General features: G+C 40.7%; 1 protein-coding gene across 2 annotated transcripts in view; it reads left to right on the top strand.

Annotated features, from left to right (window-relative positions):
• The first annotated feature begins 1,756 nt into the window (after nucleotides 1-1,756).
• The window catches only part of LOC110524600 (transforming growth factor beta receptor type 3), a 134,551-nt gene continuing 129,284 nt past the window's right edge, over nucleotides 1,757-7,023 (top strand). Inside the window, exon 1 of one of the 2 annotated variants that reach the window (XM_021604412.3) lies at nucleotides 1,757-2,066. The gene's annotated coding sequence lies outside the window, so the exon portion shown is untranslated. The remainder of the gene's footprint in view (nucleotides 2,067-7,023) is intronic. The other variant, XM_021604413.3, reaches the window with a different exon arrangement.

Below are 7,023 nucleotides of genomic sequence, written 5' to 3'. Positions count from 1 at the left end.
CTGGCTTTTTTATGGTGGTTTTGGAGCAGTGGCTTCTTCCTTGCTGAGCGGTCTTTCAGGTTATGTCGATATAGGACTAATTTGACTTTGTATATATATACTTTTGTACCTGTTTCCTCCAGCATCTTCACAAGGTCCTTTGCTGTTCTTCTGGGATTGATTTTCACTTTTCGACCCCAAAATACGTTAATCTCTAGGAGACAGAACGCATCTCGGCTGCGTGGCCCCATGGTGTTTATACTTGCGTACTATTATTTAAACAGATGAACGTGGTACCTTCAGGCATTTGGAAATTGCTCCCAAGGATGAACCAGACTTGTGGAGGTCTACAATTTATTTTCTGAGGTCTTGGCTGATTTCTTCTGATTTTCCCATGATGTCAAGCAAAGAGGCATTGGGTTTGAAGGTAGGCATTGAAATACATCCACAGGTACACCTCCAATTGACTCAAATTATGTCAATTAGCCTATCAGAAGCTTCTAAAGCCATTACATCATTTTCTGGAATTTTCCAAGCTGTTTAAAGGCACAGTCATCTTAATGTATGTAAACTTCTGACCCACTGGAATTGTGATACAGTGAATTATAAGTGAAATAATCTGTCTGTAAACAATTGTTGTAAAAATTACTTGTGTCATGCACAAAGTAGATGTCCTAACCAACTTGCCAAAACTATAGTTTGTTAACAAGAAATTTGTGGAGTGGTTGAAAAACGAGTTTTAATGACTCCAACCTAAGTGTATGTAAACTTCCAACTTCAACTGTAAATGCAGCACAAAAAATAATAAAGTAGAACAAAAACACACAAGAAATAAGAAGATCACAAGAAAGTAAGAAGCTATAAACAGGGTCAATTCCAATAACATATTTACAATTTGCAGGGATACTGGAGTTATAGAGGTAAAAATGTATAGGGGTAAGGTGACTAGGCATCAGGATATACTTGTACTTGTAACCGAAAGGTTGCAAGATCGAATCCCCAAGGTAACAATCTGTCGCTCTGCCCATGAACAAGGCAGTTAACCCACTGTTCCTAGGCCACCATTGAAAATAAAATACGAATTTGTTCTTTAACTGACTTGCTATGAGGGAAAATAAATATACAGTGAGCTCCAAAAGTATTGGGACAGTGACATTTGTTGGTGTTGTTTTGGCTCTGTACTCCAGCACTTTGGATTTGAAGTGATACAATGACTATGAGGTTAAAGTGCAGACTGTCAGCTTTAATTTGTGGGTATTGTCATCCATATCAGGTGAAAGATTTCAAAATTACAGCACATTTTGTACCCAAAAATTTTAGGGGACCAAAAGTTTTGAGACAAGTTCACTTATATGTGAGTGAGAAAGTTACAGACTGGGCTGTCCGCACCACCCTCTGTAGGGCCATGCAGCCGAGGGCGGTGCTGTTGCCATACCACAGCTGTATAACTTTTTGAGGATTTGAGAGCCCATGCCAAACCTTTTCAACTTCCTGAGGGGGAAGTCATTACAACTAATGACTTATTATGTGTTGAGTTTGAAAAAATAAAACAACGATAACAACATTGGAAAATGCTGCTTATAAAGGGAACCAAACATTATCATTTTAATATGACTTATTAATCATTATTAAACCCAATAATAACAATACTATTTAATTATTTTCATAGTTCAATTAGCCTATACTGTGTTTGCCTAAAGTCGTAATGTGCAATCTGTTTGAACCATAATTATACTTTCACTGGAATGACAGCAGCAACTGTCTGCTCTTCTCCAATGAAAACCAATCTGTTGACTTATGTAGCTAGCTAGTTTACCTCGCAGCCTCCTCCCACCACAAGACCAACCCTCAAAATGAAGTGCCTCGTGAAAACGGAGATAGGTATTTAAAACGTTTAAGCAATAGTAGTGGACTCACTATTCATAAACTCGGCAATTTCTGTAACCTGACATCTAACGTTGTTTTCCAAGGACGCGGAGGGGGTTTTCCAGGAAAGGATACATATCGCATCCATTCGAACCACTGCAAGACAAGCAAGCTACAATTTACAACAAAGTTTACTTTGAGATTCCTGGATATTCTGCATGGTACGTCAGAGTTCTTCTTTAAGCGTTAAACGTTGTGAAACATGTTATACTAGCGTACAGAAAGAAAAGTTACATTAGGCCTACATAGTAATTGTTTTATGAAAATAATGTATGTGTTTATCATCTGCATGTTTTACTGAACATCTCTGGGATAAATAATTGCTGTGTCCCCTCCCCTGCTCACAACCCCGCACTGCAAGGATGCAAAATAGTGCACAGAATATGAACATCCCTGCCGGTCAGCAGAATATGTCTGATATTCTGTGATAGGCTGTATTGTTGCAAGTGACAGAACAAACAATGACATGTTCTTCCAATGCACACACAATAGTTATTCGGATAAACCGTGATGAACTTCAGCATTTTGTTTTCCCTCTTATCAACTTGAATGACGTCCTATGCTTTCCTGACTGAACAACTATCCCAAAAGCTATTTGCAATCGTAAGATTCTGAGTATATTGAAGCTGTCAAGCTCTCAAAACCAAACACGCATGGCCAGTTGCATGGTCCTTGCGCACACCTACAGCTACCCATCACCCCTCAATTAGTGTCAGCATTGTTGCTTTTAATATGCAACTGGTTTATAACTGTTTATAACTAACTAAATTTATACATATTCACATTGGATAATTGATTTCAATAATTTATTATAACATTGTAAATAGTAAACAGTAATGCAGACTTATGTATTAGGCTATTTATTTGTGCAACCTGATGTAGACAACATGGTCAGAGGATCACTGGTGGGAAGGAACTTTAACATTACACAACTGACCTGCCAGATATCACACCTTAGTGCTGAACATCACTTTGCTGTATGATTTTGTTTTGTATCTCTGCCTTAAACAACTTCAAGTTGTGTTCCAGTGTGGCATCACTGATGTGAAAGCAAAGCATGATACCAAACTGTCTACAGCAATTTCTGAAAGGATGTGCATTTTTTTTTACCATCATGATTTATACATTTGCAGTATGTACCTATCTTCCTTTAGTTTGAGTTCTCTGTAATTTTTGCAGATTTAGTTCTGCAATTCTGTCATTTTAGGAGCCGTTTTCAGAAACCTTTGATGCATTATAATACTGTTATTGACTTGGTAAAAGTAGATATAACTGTTTGCCTTGTTATGATGAAAGAATAGCAGATTTATACAGGAGTATGTCTGATATGGGACAAGTAATAATTAATGTAGTTATAAAACACGAGCTGAAAAAAAGCTTTAGATTACAGATCTGTGTCAGAAAGCTATTTGAATTGCTTTCTAAATACTTGCTTTAGAGATTTCCTAGGAGGATTGTTGTTTGGCAGCCTTGTAGGGCAAGGTAGGCAGAGTCTGGGGCATGATAGGCTATGTTAAGCTTGATGGCAGCTGTAGTGTTGTGCACATTTTTAATAGCTATATATTTGATATCTGGTCTTGTGCCTGTGTTTAGTAGCCGAGGTAAGGGCTTGTACCTACCTATTCCATGGTGTCAGAAGTAGGGAGACGGGTGAGAGATCTGTAAGTCATGCCTTAGGTGAGGTGAATAAAACACACAAGGTGAGGCTGAGCATAATATGATATCAAATCAAACCTAAAGATGCCCTCAGTCTCAATATCAGTGAATAACTGAACTGACTCAGAGAGAAAGAAAAGCAGGACCAGGGAATATGCATGTTGATATGTACTCAGTTGTTGTGACTCACTCATATAGATCACACATGCTGATGACATTCAAGTGTATGAGCAGAGAGTCTGGCTCTGTGTTTGAGGAGATTGTGTGTGCATATGGATTGACTTACTCAGGGGTCAGTGCACATATGGTTGGGGAGAGTGAGTAGCTCTTCAGTCCCAGTCACTATATTAAGTAATCAGTATGTGTTTGTGTTCACACACAAACATTTACATTCCATTCCAGAGCAACTTACAGTAGTGAGTACATACATTTGTGTACTGGTTTCCCTCAGGGTTTGACCCCACAACCCTGGCATTGCAAGTGCCATGCTCTACCAACTGAGCCACACAGGAGTACACCACACAGGCATGCACACAGGCATGCACACAGGCATGCACACACACACACAGACAGAGAGAGAGAGAGAGCTAGTCAATACATGCATCCCTAGTGTGCATCCCTTGCATTGACACGTGGCGTCTCACTTCCACAAGAGGAGATGTGGGGAGGGAAGATTGGTCTCTTCTGGATAAGCACATTGTTTATTATAAACAACAGTAGTTACTCTGCATCATCGGTGTCTTATACAGTTGAGAAACATAACTTTGTTTAGACTGAACAAGCCAGCCTACACTCTTTTTAAAAATGTATTATTATTATTTATTTTTTTATATTATTTGACCCCTTTTTCTCCCCAATTTCATGGTATCCAATTGGTAGTTACAGTCTTGTCTCATCGCTGCAACTCTCTTATTGACTCGGGAGAGCCGTGCGTCCTCCGAAACACAACCCAGCCAAGCCGCACTACTTCTTGACACAATGCCCACTTAACCCGGAAGCCAGCCGCGCCAATGTGTTGGAGGAAACACCCTACACCTGGCGACCGTGTCAGCGCGCACTGCACCCAGTCCGCCACACAAGTCGCTAGTGCGCAATGGGACAAGGACATCCCTGCCGGCCAAACCCTCCCCTAACCTGGACGACGCTGGGCCAATTGTGCGCCACCCCTTGGGTCACCCGGTCGCGGCTGGATGTGACAGAGCCTGGACTCGAACCAGGATCTCTAGACCACTGCGCTACTCGGGAGGCCAGCCTGGACTCTTAGAAAAAATGGTTCCATAAGTGTTCTTCAGCTGTCCCCATAGAATAACCCTTTTTGGTTCCATGTAGAACCCTCTGTGGAAAGGGTTTTTACATAGAACCCAAAAGGGTTATACCTGGAACCAAAAGGGTTCTACCTTCAACCAAAAAGTGTTCTTATAATTACAACCACAGAACCGTTTTAGGTTCTAGATAGCACCTTTTTTTTCTAAGAGTGTACTTCATTCAGTGAACTATTGAAATGAGAGCAGCCAGATTAGTGTCATTTTAGGTTATGAAGCTTCTCAATTTCTTATTGCAAAAACAGAACTCATATTCTGGATGGGTAGTTGTCCAGATGGACTAAGGAACTGAGAAGAGGTGGTTGGAGACGCTCATTCAGACACATTAGCTGCATTTAATAGGTGATTTATACTTGACCCGGCGTAAGAGTAGCAGAGCATGCAAGTCACTGGTCTCTGGGTGGTTTGCGGCCAGCACTGGACATCCTTCATTAGACAGCTTTTCCCTTTGTTAGATAGGAGGGACTTACAGTGGGGCAAAAAAAGTATTTAGTCAGCCACCAATTGTGCAAGTTCTCCCACTTAAAAAGATGAGAGAGGCATGTAATTTTCTTCATATTCATCATGATGAAAATTACAGGCCTCTCTCGTCTTTTTAAGTGGGAGAACTTGCACAATTGATGGCTGACTAAATACTTTTTTGCCCCACTGTATAATAGCCCTTTTTAACACTTTTGATTAATAATTGTAATAATTTTGCATTAGATGTGACTAGGGGCCATATGTATCAAGTGTCTCAGTATAGGAGTGCTAGAATCAGTTTTGCCTTTTAGATTACAATTCACAAGTTTACATGGTTGGGGGACTAATCCTAGATCAGCACTCCTACTCCTAGATGCTTGCTACATACGACCACAGTACTAAATTCATTAATCTCAGTTTATCTTAAGCCCTGAATGCTGATTGGCTGACAGCCGTGCTATACTAGCCCGTATACCATGGGAATGACAAAACAATTATTTTTACTGCTCTAATAATGTTGGTAACCAGTTTATAATAGCAATAAGGCACCTCGGGGGTTTGTGGTATATGGCCAATATACCACGGCTAAGGGCTGTGTCCAGGCACTCTGCGATGCGTTGTGCCTAAGAACAGCCCTTAGCCGTGGCATATTGGCCATATACCACACCCCTCGTGCCTTATTGCTTAAGTAAACAATTCTGCCTCGTTTCCTGGATTCAGGATAAGGCTGCTGCGCTTTGGAAACCATGTTGCATTTACGGTCCCTCCTACGCTGCAATAGTGTAGAGTACCTAATAGCTACTTATTATGTTCAGTCTGGGGTCTGCAGTGTCTCTAATGGGTTTTCCAGACCAGCTTGGAGTGAAATGGAAGCTCTGCTTGGACGGACGGCTAGAGTTAAAAGAGAAGTCACATGAGGTGATCCTACTGTTGCAGCAACAAAAAGTCAGTCAGTTTCTTGCATCAGTTTGAATCAGGGGAGAACGACTGCCCTCTCATTGAAGTTGCGGTAGTTCAAGGCCGACCGTGGTACTGTAGGCATTGTTAGCAGCAAACAGGATCCCCCATTATAGTGAATGGAAAAATCAGTATATACACATGTCAGTATATACACACAAAAGTGCTTTATTTGTTTTGTGAAACCTAAACCTCAATAGAACTAATATGAGCTGGCAGAGTGAAAAATGGCTTAAAATATAGCCAGTTTTTTTCGTGATTACTTCAAAACTACGGCAAGCAGTTGGGGCAGATGGTAATATTATGAGACTGGGCTCCACGGCGGATGCAATTAACTAGTTTTTATCAGATTTTTTTTTTTTTAATTTTTTTTTTTTAAGTTCATGTGTCCAGCCTACTGGTGGCATGCCTGGTGGGGTAAGTGTGTGTGTGTCAGTGCTTTGTGTAAGTTGACTATGAAAACAATGTGGAATTTCCAACACATTAATGTTTCTTATAAAAACAAGAAGCGATGCAGTCAGTCTTCCCTCATCTCCTAGCTAGCCTGCAACGCCACTTCCTGGAGTAGCTCAAACTGCGAATGTTATGTCTCCACGAGATGCCATCTTAACTTACTTAATTTGGCTTCAATGCGCTATTGAGTCTTCACATAGCCTTAACCTTGTTCGCAACACCTGCAAAACAAAGGTCATGTGATTTGGAAGAATGCCCCTCTCCCTAC

The sequence above is a fragment of the Oncorhynchus mykiss genome, chromosome 5 (genome assembly GCF_057628025.1).
Source record: "Oncorhynchus mykiss isolate SJ-2025 chromosome 5, ASM5762802v1, whole genome shotgun sequence".
Taxonomy (NCBI): Eukaryota; Metazoa; Chordata; class Actinopteri; order Salmoniformes; family Salmonidae; genus Oncorhynchus; species Oncorhynchus mykiss.
Note: the sequence above shows the minus strand (reverse complement) of the source record. Positions and strands in the feature narration are given on the sequence as shown.